This window comes from Bufo bufo, chromosome 4, assembly GCF_905171765.1.
Source record: "Bufo bufo chromosome 4, aBufBuf1.1, whole genome shotgun sequence".
Classification (NCBI taxonomy): domain Eukaryota; kingdom Metazoa; phylum Chordata; class Amphibia; order Anura; family Bufonidae; genus Bufo; species Bufo bufo.
In genome coordinates, this window is record NC_053392.1 from 594,250,369 (window position 1) to 594,265,449 (window position 15,081).

The 15,081-nt window shown below is 48.2% G+C and overlaps 1 pseudogene; it reads right to left on the bottom strand.

Moving 5' to 3' along the window:
- Nucleotides 1-1,286: 1,286 nt before the first annotated feature.
- Nucleotides 1,287-7,724, bottom strand: LOC120999531 (annotated as a pseudogene).
- Nucleotides 7,725-15,081: the final 7,357 nt, after the last annotated feature.

Below are 15,081 nucleotides of genomic sequence, written 5' to 3' on the forward strand. Positions count from 1 at the left end.
ACTCTGTGCGTGATTTGAGGCTAGGATGGAGGTTCACCTTCCAGCAGGACAATGACCCCAATAACACACTGCTAAAGCAACACTTGGGTGGTTTAAGGGGAAACATGTAAATGTGTTGGAATGGCCTAGTCAAAGCCAAGATCTCAGTCCAATAGAAAATCTGTGGTCAGACTTAAAGATTGCTGTTCACAAGCGCATACCATCCAACCTGAAGGAGCTGGAGCAGTTTTGCAAGGAGGAATGGGCAAAATTCCCAGTGGTAAAATGTGGCAAGCTCATAGAGACTTATCCAAAGGGACTTGGAGCTGTGATTGCCGCAAAAGGTGGCTCTACAAAGTATTGACTTTAGGGGGTGAATAGTTATGCACATTGACTTTTTCTGTTATTTTTTCCTATTTGTTGTTTGCTTGAATACTTTGGGTGAATACTTTTGCAAGGCAGTGTGTATATATATTTATATATATATATATATATATATATATATATATTTTAGTATTTTTTTAGTAATTACACATTTATTTTGTGCCATACATTTTTTACAATTACTAAAATAAATATTAAATTCATAAAGTTAATCTCTATTTCTGAAATGTTTCTGACAGGATTTGAACTCCCAACCTTGTGCATTAGAGGTAAGGATGTTAACCACTGCACTATACAGCTACATGTTAACCTGCACAGAAATATAAAATAAGTCTTCTGCTGAATAGGAATAGTCACTACATCAGAAACTGGCTGAAACTTTTCAGAAATTAGATTTAAATACACTGGGGTGTCCCCAAGGACTGACTCCATATATGGATATAGCTATATATGGAGTCAGAGCAGGGACTCCTAAGCTGAACTAGAGTCCTGACACCCTTCTCTCTTCAGAGCAGGGGGTGCCTGGGGTTCTCCCATTGACTTCTATTGTGCTCGGGTGCTCGGTAGAACACCCGAGCATCGCAAATTGTTCTACACGAGCACTTTGGTGGTCGATCAATACTAAATGTTATTGCTTTTATTGACAGACAATAGACAATAAAGCCTACAAATGCCACTTGAACATCCATTGCTGTGGCTACACAATCTGTCCATACAGTCCTACAGTCGGCTCTTACACGGAAAATTGAATCTGCTGGAAGGAGTCTGTGTTGGGAAAAAAAGCTGAAAAGTAGAAAAATGTTTGGAGAAGGAGTAATGCATAGAAAGTAACAGGAAAGCATGTCCAAGTTAATTGGTACAGGTGGGCTACAGATGGCAGAGGGCAAAATGAAGTAGCCGTCTTCTCAGAAACAAGTGGTAGTTTAACGTTCCTCAAACCCTGGAAGGTGGAAGGCACGGGCAAATTTCTCTACAGGCTGACGGAGATCTGCAATACGCTGTACTGTGTCTTGGTCCTCGAGAAGGAAGTTCTTGAAGTCTTGCAGTTTAGCTGTCTTGCTCTTCACATCAAGTCCAATAGCAATTCCTTTGTCAATAAAACCAACCAATTTTTTGAAGTCTGCCTCTTTAAAATTGCGGGAGGTGAGAGAAGGGGCACCCAGGGGCACCAGGAGTAATAGCGCTCTTATCTACAGGACATGTGTTCTTGTTGGCAGTTATAGATACCAGTTTCAGCACCCTCTCATCCCAAGCTCCATCGAGACCCTTGGGCCTCAGGTCTACTAAAACCAGATGGTTATCGGTACCTCCTGTCACAAGCGTGTAACCCTTCTTGAGCAGGGAGGCTGCCATCGCCTTGGCATTTTTCAGCGTCTTCACGGCATATTGCTGGAACATCAGATAACTGGCCTGTTTTAGTGCTGCTGCTATTGCATGATTGTGAGGACCTCCTTGGATTGAAGGGAAAACTGAAAAGTTGTTTTTATGTTCAAAGTCGTAAAGAATTTCTTTGCCAGTTTTATTATCCACTGACTTCACGCCTTTACGATAAAATATTATTCCATACCTGGCTCCTCGGAGAGTCTTCTGAGTTGTAGAGGTGACCACATCAGCATGATTAAAAGGAGATGAAATAACACCCGCCGCTACAAGACCACTGATGTGCGCCATGTCAGCCAGGAGGTACGCATACCTTCCTCATGCGGGCATAATCAATCAGTCTTGCATAAGCACTGGTCCCGGCGATGATGAGCTTTGGACAGAAGAGTCGGGCTGTTAACTCCAGTTGGTCATAGTCAATCAACCTAGTGGATGGATTTAGTTGGTAAGGCATGTATTCAAAGTACATTGAGGTAGCAGATATGCGCTTCACATCAGACATGTACCCATGGGTCAAGTGCCCTCCATCTGGAAGATCGAGCCCCTTGGGGCAGTCATGTGGCTGCTAGAGATGGCCTTGCGGTTCGCCCAGTGGTTGTTTGGCGGCAAACTTTGCTCGTTCGCGATTCGCCGAACATGCAAACATATGGCGATGTTCGCATGCGCCATATTCTTTTGCATTGCGCCTCTTCCGTTGCACCCCCCAAGCTCCACAGAACCTATTCGACATGCCAAGTGAGACGTTGCCATGCTGTGCTGCGGCTGTTGTGCCTGGAAGCCAAGAGCCACACCAGTCCTGCACTGCTTTCAGCTCTGCGGTCACAGGCCGATCAGTGGCTAACCCGCTCAATTTGACAGTTGGTAAAGTGGTGTGCAACAACGGTGCCAATCTGCTGAGTGCGCTGAAACAGGGCAAAATTACACACGTGCCGTGCATGGCACAGGTCCTGAACTTAGTCGTACATCTATTCGTTGACAACAGGGCCGTCTTTAATATTGATTGGACCCTGGGCAAAAATTTACTTGGGCCCCCTGGATCCCGCCTTCCTACACCTTAGCAGGCAATCACGCCCTCCACCACAACACACACAAAAAAAATCCACACACCTGGTAGAGTACAGTGAATGACTGTAAATACTTCCAGTTCTGAAGACTCCAGCGGGTCAGGATCAGTGCTCTGGGCAGCTGGGCTCAGGCTGGAAGTGGGCACCGCTCTGCAGGAAGGAGACCGGGGCTCGGCTCACCCTAGTGTTACAGCACACCCCACAGTATGCAGTATAGCAGCCTATAGTATACAGCAACCCACAGTATACAGTATAGCACCCTATAGTATACAGCAACCCACAGTATACAGTATAGCACCCTATAGTATACAGCAACCCACAGTATGCAGTATAGCACCCTATAGTATACAGCATCACACAGTATGCAGTTTAGCACTCCACACTATACAGTACCCCACAGTATATAGTAGAGCAGTATAGCACCCCACACTATACAGTACCCCACAGTATATAGTAGAGCAGTATAGCAGCCCACAGTATACAGCACCTCACAGTATACAACACCTCCCTGTATACAGCACCCCAAACTATACACGATACAGCCCCCCACACTATACAGTACAGCAGTATAGCACTTCACACTATACCGCACCCACAGTATACAGTATACAGACCCCCACAGTATACAGTACAGCAGTATAGCCCCCCCACACTATACAGGCCCCCCCACACTATAAAGGCCCCCACACAGTATACAGGCCCCCACACAGTATACAGCCCCCACAGTATACAGCCCCCCACAGTATACAGCCCCCCACAGTATACAGGCCCCCCACACAGTATACAGCCCCCCACACAGTATACAGCCCCCCACACAGTATACAGCCCACCACACAGTATACAGCCCCCCCCCCCCACAGTATACAGGCCCCCACACAGTATACAGCCCCACCACACAGTATACAGCCCCCCCCCACAGTATACAGGCCCCCCCACAGTATACAGGCCCCCACACAGTATACAGGCCACCACACAGTATACAGCCCCCCCCCCACAGTATACAGGCCCGCACACAGTATACAGGCCCCCACACAGTATACAGGCCACCACACAGTATACAGCCCACCACACAGTATACAGGCCCCCCACAGTATACAGGCCCCCCACACAATATAGAGGCCCCCACACAGTATACAGCCCCCCCCCCCCCCACAGTAGACAGGCCCCCCCACAGTATACAGGCCCCCCCACAGTATACAGAGCCCCCACAGTATACAGCCCCCCACACAGTATACAGCCCACAACACAGTATACAGCCCACAACACAGTATACAGCCCACCACACAGTATAGAGCCCCCCCCCCACTATACAGGCCCCCACACAATATACAGCCCACCACACAGTATACAGCCCACCACACAGTATGCAGGCCCCCCACAGTATACAGGCCCCCACACAATATACAGGCCCCCACACAATATACAGGCCCCCCACAGTATACAGGCCCCCACACAGTATACAGGCCCCCACACAATATACAGGCCCCCACACAATATACAGGCCCCCCACAGTATACAGGCCCCCACACAGTATACAGCCCACCACTATACAGTAGTTTACAGTATATTAACATAACAGCCCCTGTCACCTTTTTCTGATGTAATGTTCACACAAAAAAGCTCCACAGCAACACTCCTGGTAGGACCTGTGATGACCTCATAGCCATGTGACCAGTAATTGCTAGGTTACTGGTCACATGGTGATGATGTCATTAAGGTCCTGAAGTGATCACACACAACTTTAACACAGTATCATGATGCCTGGACTCAGTTCAGGCAGGCACGGCAGCACCCCTGTGTAGCTGACAGTATGACACCCGGGGCAGTGGCTAGCAGGGCTCAAGAGGCAGCTGCCTTGGGCCCCCCAGGAGCAACTGGGCCCGGGGCAGCTGCCCCTTTTGCCCCTTGGTAAAGACGGCCCTGGTTGACAAATACCCCGGGAACCAGGATGTCTTGCAGCAGGCCAGGAAAATCTCTGGCCATTTTAGAAGATCTTACACGCCCATGTCTAGCATTGCTGACGTTCAGCGGCGACACCACCTGCCCGTCAGATGTCTGATTTGTGACAGTCAGATGCGCTGGAACTCCACCTTGTATATGCTTGATAGGCTGCTCCAGCAGCAACGGGCCGTTAACGCCTACCTGTACGAATTCTGCAGCAGGACAGCTTCTGGGAGCTTGGTTTCTTTTCACCGCGCCAGTGGCTGCTCATGCGCGACGCATTCAAACTTCTGTGACCATTTGATGAGATCACCAGACTGGTCAGTCGCAGCCAGGGCGCCATCAGTGACATCGTACCTTACACCTTCTTTCTGGAGCGTGCATTGCGTCGTGTCATTGATCAAGCCGTCGAGGAGCAGGAGCTGGAAGATGAGGAAGTCGCAATGCTGAATGAATTCCCAGGGGGGCTACTCCATCTGAGACAAGTCAGCAGGAGTGTGAAGAGGAGCCAGAGGAGGATGGTGGCTGGGGGGAGGAGGAGGAGGAGCAAGAAGAGCAGGCTTTGAGGGGGACCTGGCTCCTGAGCGATGAGCAGGAGCCAGGGCACTCCACTGCTTTCAATTTAGTGCAAATGGGGGCCTTCATGCTCCAGTGTTTGAAGAGGGACCCCTGCATAAAAATCATAAAGTGCAAGGACCAGTACTGGGTGGCAACATACTTTGACCCCCGGTACAAACACAAAATGGCGGACATGTTACCAGCATCACAGAGGGCTGTCAGAATGCAGCATTTCCAGGCCTTGCTGCGAGAGATGCTGCTTTCTGCTGTTGCGGGCACTGCCAGAGGAATTTCCACCCACAGCGAAAGAGGTGCGGATTGAAGATGCAAGAAGAGGGCGGTTTGAAGATGTGTTGGTCACTTCGGATATGAGATCATTCTTGCAGCCAACCAATTGACAGCCGGCCTCCAGATCCAGCCTCGGGAAATGCCTAGACCGACAGGTGTCCAATTACATCGGGTTAACGGCCGATGTGGATGCTCTGAGCGGCGAGGAACCCCAGGACTACTGGGTGTGCAGGCTTGACCTGTGGCCAGAGCTGGCACAAATTGCCATAGAACTCTTGGCTTGCCCCTTGTCGAGTGTCCTGTCCGAAAGGACGTTCAGCGCAGCAGGGGGGATCGTGACCAATAAGCGCACTCGCATAGCTCACGACAGTGTGGACTACCTCACATTTCTAAAAATGAATGAGGCATGGATTTCGGAGGAATTCAACACCTGTGACGACCACATGTAATTGAATTTCCTCATGCCAGCGCACACATATCCGCCACCACCCAGAACAAAGAATGGTTCTTGTCTTATGTATATACAGCGGCAAAAAAGGCCCTTTCTGTCAGGTGAATGCCTAATTTTTGGGGCCTCTTTTCCATGAAATTTCCCTACCCGTGAAATTTCCCTACCCTCGTCACTTCCTGTTCTGACGCGGCCGCACCGGATATGACGTTCTCAGCTTTGGAAGGAGGTGTGCCGTGCCACGCAGGCACACAACAACGGGGTAGGGAAATTTCACACCAGAGTTGGGGAGAAGTGGCCACCTAATGCGCTTGCGCCTTACCTATCAGCTGGCTCTAGATAATCAGACACTGCGCGTGTGCAGTGAGTGGTAGGAAGATTTAACAGAACAAATGGCCATCAGATCTTCCGACCCCCACACTGCGCACGCGCGGTGATCGGATGGATGTTCGGTATAAGAGATCTCCCTGTCCGCTGCTGAGGCTCCCGGCGCATGCACAGTGTCGGCCGGTGTCCAGTTGAGAGGTAAGGCGCAAGCGCATTAGGTGGCCCCTTCTCCCCAACTCTGGTGTTAAATTTCCTTACCCTGTCGTTGTTTCCTTCCAAAGCTGGGAACGTCATGTCCGGTGCAGCCACGTCACAACAGGAAGTGACGAGGGTGGGGAAATTTCACGGTTAGGGAAATTTGTTAGAACACCTCTACTCCAGTGGCCTACAGTAACATTTTTATCCAGTGACCGCCTAATGTACCTCCAGACACATAATCACTAGTTCTTTTCTGTCAGGTGAATGCCTAATTTTTGGGGCCTGTACTGGCCTACAGTAAAAATTTTAGCCAGGGACCACCTAATGTACCTCCAGCCACATAATCACTTGTTCTTTTCTGTCAGGTGAATGCCTAATTTTTGTGCCTGTGCTCCTGTGGCCTAAAATAAAACATTTCTAGGCTCCAGCAGGGCACATTTTTAAGAGTTTCCCTGTAAGATGCATAAAAATGGCCCCTGATTAAAATACATATTTTTTGTGGGAATTTTTGCCATTGATCCTCCTCTGGTATGTCACTGTCCATGTTGTGGGACTATTTGTGCACTTCTAGTAAGTATTTGGTGGCTGCAAATATGACCTGAAGGTTTTTTAGGTTCGCCTGCAATTAAAATGAATGGGGCAAACATTTGATCGCGAACGCGCTTTCGCGAAACGTCCCAGCCGATGTTTGTCCATCACTAGTGGCTGCAGCAGAGCTGTGTACACTGCAAAATTGGTGGGAAACCCAGAATACGGCTGCACGTACTGTCGTCCACACCCCACTTTTCTGGGTCCAGTCTGAAGGTTTCCAATGCTCGCTGATGACAGAGCAACTATATCTAATCCACCACCTCAGCCCCTCCATAATATCTCTTTCCAGGATAGCCCTCCGAGTATTTGTTGTTGAGGCAGGAACCAAGTGCTTCCAAAGCCGCTCGACTGCAGAAATTCTCAGAGGCAATCATCTCCAGTCCACGACACTGCCTGTCCTTCTCCTTCTGTACAAGGTCCCACATTTCATGGTCATTCTCAGCCAAGCTTTCCAGCTCATTCCAGAACTGGTTCCCAGCTTGAGATGCAGGTTCTGTATGCTGGGCTCGCACATGGCAGCATCTTCTTAAAGGCTGGGCCAGACGCCGCAATGAGAACGGTAACATGGCCACACAGGAACCTGCAGCTGGGGCCTCCCGCACAGCAACGACCAGCAGCACCAGCGGAGAACCATTGTGACTGAGCTTTTATAATACTTTTTTATTATATTGTTTAATATTTTTATTAAAATATTTCTAATGTATTATTTTGTATTATGTTTATATAAATATTTTGTCATCTTGCCTTTATCTGATTGTAATTTTTGTACATCCCGGGCATGTGTAAAAAGTCTAAAGGTATGTTTTTCAATTCGGATTTGGTCATAAACCTGTACCATGCCTGTGATGCATTTCAAAGGAGTAAATATCCAAAAATCAAAAAAGCTGCAGTCAGTGCAGATTCTTTGAGCCAGTGTATATTGTGCTTACTTCATTGCAAGTTTTTATGTGCCTTTCTTCAAAAATCCTACCTCGTTTTAAAATTGTAATTTTGACATACTACCCACAACAGAAATCCAAGGCCGATCCATGGATTTCTGTCGCGATTTGTTCAGTGGCCGGATTTAAGGTAACCCCAACACTACGCTGGGTCCCCCGAACACTGTTGAGGTGTCACAAAGTGTTGCTACTCTTCAGAATGAATGGTAAGGTGTGGTGCACCACAATGGGAAATAAGTCCAGAGAGTCAAGGTCTGCAGTAAACCAGTGTGCTTCTTTACTGGAGGAATTCAGGTGCAAAACAATACAGGCGAGGCATAGGGCTGGCTTCTCCAGTCTCCTCTCTGGCAGAAGAAAGTTCTGTGCTGAGAAAAGGCCTAAGCTAGCCGTCCCTCTCTCTCTCTCTCTCTCTCTCTCTCTCTCAGAAGGCTGCTACACTGGCCAAAAGGCTGGTGGCCAAGGGTCTGTGGTTCAGTCATCCAGCTGGCCCTCTCGTCAAAGGGCTAGTGGCCCATAATCTGTGGCTTGGTCATCCAGCTTGGTGAACCAGGGTCTGTGGCTCAGTATCCCCATGTAAGTAACGTCTTCTGGTCATTCATGCAGTCTAGCAGAGTCTTTTCCACTGAACACTGAACCCTATCTGCAGACTGGGAGAGTCTCTACTACTAAGCACTGGTTCTTATCTGCAGACAACTAGGGGCTCTAACCGTTCTCTTCTTATACAGTTTGTTGAAGGAAGTGTTATATTTAAATATATATGTATATATGCCCTGACATATATACATGTATATTGGCCCTTGACTGTGGGCCCGTCCAGGTGGGACCAGGGGATATACATGGAAATGTATGTAGGCCTCCTTGACAGGCATACATCTCTATGTATATATATATATATGTATGGATGGGCTTATTGTCACGTGTGGGTGTATGCATATTTGTGGATGTGCCCCAAACATCCATGATTGTGCATATACTTATAATATAACTGTATATATGTATATATATGTGTATGGATGTGCCCCAAGCATCCATACACATATAGTATAGGAACCAGACGTGCCGCCCCCCCCCCTCATGCATCCCTGCAGGGGATGAGAAGGTCTCCAGATGGCTGGACAATTATGTCCAGCCTCTGGTGACCTCAAAAGGCATGGGATCAATAGAGATCCGATGCCTTTTGGTATTTAACTATCCCCAACCGTTGGGGATAGTTAACATAACAGAGAGAGGAACAAACGTCCCTCCCTCTGTTATCTGCACACCTCCGGCGCGATAATTATCGCACCGCATGGTATGCAGATGCGCTACAGGCGGAGGATCAAAGGAACCCTCCGCCTGGAAGCGCGCTCCGGGATGCGCGGGCCGGCGCGGTGACGTCATATCACCGCGCCGGCCCACGTGTTCTGGCCGGCGGCGCGCACGTGCACGTCCGGACGTGCTGCCTCGGGAGCGAGCGCCGCCAAACTTAAATAGTCAGGCGGCGCTACGCTGAGGCACTTCTGTACGGAGCCCCAGCCGAAGAGGATCATCCCTGGACAAACGAGCCCCCCTGGACAACGAGCATTATACCGCTAAGTATCCACAACCCTACCCTATACCACCAACGATCCCCGGCTATATTCCCTGTATTTAACCCTACCCTATACCACCAACGATATATACTCCCCTGTTATCCAGATATACCCCCCTGTTATATATATATATACTCCCCTGCTATAAGTATACATATTCCCCCCCTGCTACCCTAAATATATATATCCCCCCTGTTCTCTTGGGATATCTATATACTCCCCTGCTACCCCCTATTTCCCTCCACACAATCCTGTTAACCCTTACCACATACCCCCCCCCCCTGGAAACACCCCTTATCCCTTTGGTTACCCTTACCTTCTCCAGCCCTAAGTACCCCCCTCTTCTATTCCCTGTGTTCCCCTAGAACATCCCTCCTTGCCCGTAATAACCTCTGGTCATTCCCCGTAGGGATAGTATATTGTCAGGATTGGGTGGGTTGCTGGTAAAGTGTATGTATGTGTATTAGTGCAATTGTAGTTAGATATTGGGGAGGACTTGGGGCTGCGTTAGTGTAGTCAGAACCGTATTAGTGTGTTGTAATAGTGTGTGTATTCATATTGCTGTGGGCCGCTGTAACTATATAAGTCTATACCCTTGATATAGAAATATATAGTTACAAATCTTTATATTCCATATATATATGTAAGTTGCCTCAGCAATAGTTATAGTGTATTGTTGTACTGTATTATCTGTGTATTACATGTGTTATGTTCCGTAAGAATTAATAAATACGGTGTTATTTATACCCTTTGTGTAGCGTGTACTTGGTAGCGAGTTAGTAAGGCGCATGCAGCTAGTTTAGTGAGTAGCGTAGGGCAATCAGTAGCGATTTGTTGTTAAGTAAGGCATAAATAGGCGGAGCTATCATAAGACGACTCACGCCTATTTATGAATATTAACTATTGAAATTTACATAAATAGCAATAGCTAATAGCCCCTGTAACATTGGCGAGCCAGGCCCACTGCTAAGAATTTGTTTTCTGTGTTTGGTTTTGGCGAAAAGAATCGCTTACGCTGTGAACTAGTCAGGCGGGAGGGACGCGGTCAGTGGATTCTGAGCGTCCATTGCCTGATAGTTCGTATAGGTAAAGCGGTTTGTTCAATCAGAACCAGACACAGAGCAATCTCTACAGCAGAGAATCTAAAATCTTTTCTGATTTTTCTGTATTAATATTTTCTGATTCCCTTACACGCCCACTGGAGAGAAGTCATCACCTACACCACTGAAGAGAGAACCGTCGTCATTGAAGTCGAACATAAGTCGTCTGGCTGGTCGGGAGAAGGCGTTCCGAATATTGAAGGACCTCCTCCACGCAGCAACACAGCACAACAAACGACACCAATGAAGATGGCCTCTCGTCAAAAAGTAAGTATGAACTTCGCCACACTGCAACACCTCAGCAAACATAGCACATACAACCCCATCATTCCCACCACCTACAAATCCACTGAGCTGCTATGGTCCACTTTATTGGACCAGGCATACGCTCATGACAAACTCTGCATTAATCGCAGCATGTTTAAAAAAACCAAAAAACGGCTCCAAATGTTAGCCAAATTGGTTCACACCTTTGAGGATATCATTTGGAAGCCGGAACATCTGGAAACACTTAACAGCACGGCAAAGGCAGAGGAAGTTTCCAACACTGCAAACTTCCACTGCAATTGTTGTGTTGAGAACATTAAACAGTTACACACATTACAAACACAACTACAAGAGAAATCCCAGTGTACGGTCGAGAGGGGCAGGGAAATTTGCGTGTTAGAGTCTAGACTCTCGGACAAGGAGAGTTTCTACTCTGACATGGATAAGGAACTGCTCAGACTGTACACTGAGATAAACCAGTTCAGGAACAATACGGTATCTATGGATAACATGATTGTTCAACTTCGAGAGGACCTGGCTGCAAAAACGCAAACCATTGCGGATTTGCAGCAGGTCATCTCGAATCTGTCACGGCCTGGTGCTAACAGTATGGTGCCCACGAAACAGGTTTGTGTTTCGGAAACGGCACAGGGGGAGATAGCGGCGACAGCGCCAAGATCTTCCACGGATCAAACATCCGATACAGTGGACACTAGGGGACAGGTGGAACGGACGCTACAATTCACCCACACACCCAGGGAGAATAGTAGCAACCGATCCCAGGAACAGGGCAACGATTGGAGAGAGGAAAGTGGTTGGCCATTTACCACTTCCAATCCGCCAACGCGTCCGGAAAGACAGGAAGATTTTTATCCTAACCATTCCAGTATGGAAAGGATAAACTTCCTGTTACGGATCTGCAAGGAGATCCCAAAATACGATCCCAGTGTAGATCCGTTTACTTCATGTGATATCTTCGAGGGTCACTGTAACAAGTATTCAGTGGCTCACGAATATCGCATGGAGTTATTCAAGTTATGGTTACCTACACACCTAAACCAAAGGTATGAGGTAACGGGGAGGACGCAACCCATGAATGGACAGTTTTATGACAAGGAGGAACGTCTCTCCATACTCATGAGACTGGCAACGGGCCATTGGGACGTCACTCCGGATATCCTGTCCAAGTTCAAACCCACTATACATGACGAACCTCTGTCTATGTGTAGTCGGTTTGAAGCAATGTACAGAAGGGTTACGAAAGATCACGGTATTGGAATTCCACAGGGTATGATACGTATGTTTGTGGAAAAATTCCCATACCTTGACACTGCAATCCGGTTGAGTGCAGCTAGGGAGCCATCCCTCACGGATGCTGCTATGATTATTGAGCAGTGCAGACAGGATACACTGCTCAATAAGAAATCCGTCAAAGTGACGGAGCGTGCGCCTGTACACGATACATCTCAAGATGAACGGGTACAGCACACAAAAGGGAACTCGGCTATTCGCCCCACAGCCCCGCCATTGGAAAGGATGGGAGGCATTCGATGCTTCCTATGTTTACAATACGGGCACATAAAGAGGAATTGTCCACAATGGTCACGTAACAACCGGACAAATCCTGAGAGAACAGGCAATAATAACGGTTTCAAGATGAAACCTAATTATGCCAAACCAGTGGGGGAATATCTGGGACATTCACAGGTCCAGACACCAAAACGTGTGGCTGTTGTGAATGACCCAGCGCGTTCGGTAATGAGTGTGGAATCCCTGGAATCCACACGAAGGGTTCATAGCAAGAACCCACAAGTGGCAGTATGTACCTCACAGGTACCTACTGGGAGTCTGGTAGAAATTGATTGAAGATCAGGGATCCCTAAAGATCTGGCGCCAGTATGTCCCATCATACTGGATTCTTCAGGGAGACCCCACATAAAGGCCAAAATCAAAAATCAGGACGCCGAAATCATGCTTGACACTGGTGCGGAAATTTCCATTACCAATGTCAAACATGATTTACATCCCAACAGCCCTCAGTGTGTGGTGATCGGATTTGATCACCAACAAGGGGGGGTGAGGGCCCACAGAATAGAAGAAGTAATTGTCCAGATTACCAGTCACACGACCCTTAGGATCCCCATGTGGTATTACCCCGGTTCTGACAACATTATTGGAACCGACGTAATGACACAAAATGGGTGGATCTTAGATCTGGCAAATAGTATTGTATGGAAGGGTCCCAGACAATCCAAGGTGTTTGTCATCCAACGCCAGTTTCTGGGACCACCATTGCCAACAATAGATGACTCTACTGAAGTACTTGAACACAAATGGCCTGAGATCTCACATAATCCAGACCTTGAGGCTATTGTGTATGAGTACCCCGATCTGTGGGCCCAGGGAAAAAACGATTGTGGCAGACTGATTGGTGTTCAGGTGGACATACAGGGTCCCGACCCTCCACCTCAACGCCAATACCGCTTTCCGCCAGAAGCCACCCATTCAATTTTGGACACCGTCCAAGAATTAAAAACTAGGGGGGTGGTCATAGAGGGCAATTCTAAATGCAACAATGCCCTCTGGCCAGTAAAGAAAAAGGACACCAATGCATGGAGGCTCACCATAGACCTCCGGGTCCTCAACAAATACACCCCAATGTCCGCTCCAGTGGTGGCACAGACTCCTGACATCATGGCCAGAATAAGCGGCAAAAGTCGCATATTCTCAACCATAGATGTTGCCAATGGGTTCTTCTCAATTGAACTCACTGAAAACTGTAGGTACAAATTTGCCTTTACAGTAGGGGACAAACAGTACATGTTCGGTGTACTCCCCCAGGGGTTCCACAGTAGTCCCACGTATTTCCACCAGGCATTGGCGGCCGTTCTGAGTGTATTCTCACGGCCGGAATGCCTTCTGCAATACGTGGATGACCTGCTCTTACACACAGAAACCATAGAAGAACACTTGGTTCTGTTAAAAGAACTATTGGGACTCCTGGCCAAGTCAGGACTCAAGCTGAGTCCCCACAAGGCAAATTTGGCCAGAACAGAGGTAACTTTCCTTGGAGTCCAAATTTCTTTTGGAGCCAAAGGAATCGTGGCAGCCAGAGTGGAAGCCATGGTAAAGTTACCTAGACCGGGCACTCTACAAGATTTGAGAAAATTCCTGGGAGTTGCTAATTTTATGAGGGAGTTCATAGAGGATTTTGCTGCCAAAGCAAAACCCCTCTATGAACTCCTCAGAGGAGAAGACCCCTCAATCAAAGGTTGGTCTGATGCACAGGAAGGGGCCTTTTCTACTTTGAAAAGGGACCTCTCCTCTGCCCCTGTATTGGCCACTCCCCATCCTGAAGGGGAAATAGCCATACAGGCGCATGCAGGGACGGAGTCTATCTCAGCGGTCCTCCTACAGCAGATAGGGTATGACACTAGACCGCTGGGATACTTCTCCAGGTTACTTTCGCCTGTTGAACGAGGGTTCGATGAGTGTGCCAAACAACTGGCAGCCATACACTATGCCGTCAAAACCACTGAGCATATTGTAGGCTTCAGGCCCCTCACTTTACAGACTCCACACTCTCCATTGGCCCTCTTGCTCCGTGATACACTCCCTGGAGTCTCCCAACAGAGATTCGGGAGGTGGATTATGGATCTCAGTGGCCGGAGTCTGCAGGTGAACCACAAAGCCAAGTATGTTCTGTCCCAGTTATTGAACCTAACTGGCACCGAACATGACTGTGGCCAACCAGCGCATATCAACGCGCCACAAATTTTCAGGACCGATAAACATCCAGAAGACAGAGTCATCTTTGTGGATGGCTCTCGATTTTTCATGGATGGGACCTATGTCACAGGTTTTGCTGTGCTGGATGAGACCACAGGTACCCAGAATCTGGTCAAGTTACCAGGTCACATGTCGGCACAGCGGGCGGAACTGGAGGCGGTCAAGGAAGCCTTGCTTCTTCAACCCCCAGGGAAACGAACTATATATAGCGACAGTTCATATGTAGTTCGTTCTCTCACCCTGCACCTGGACACATGG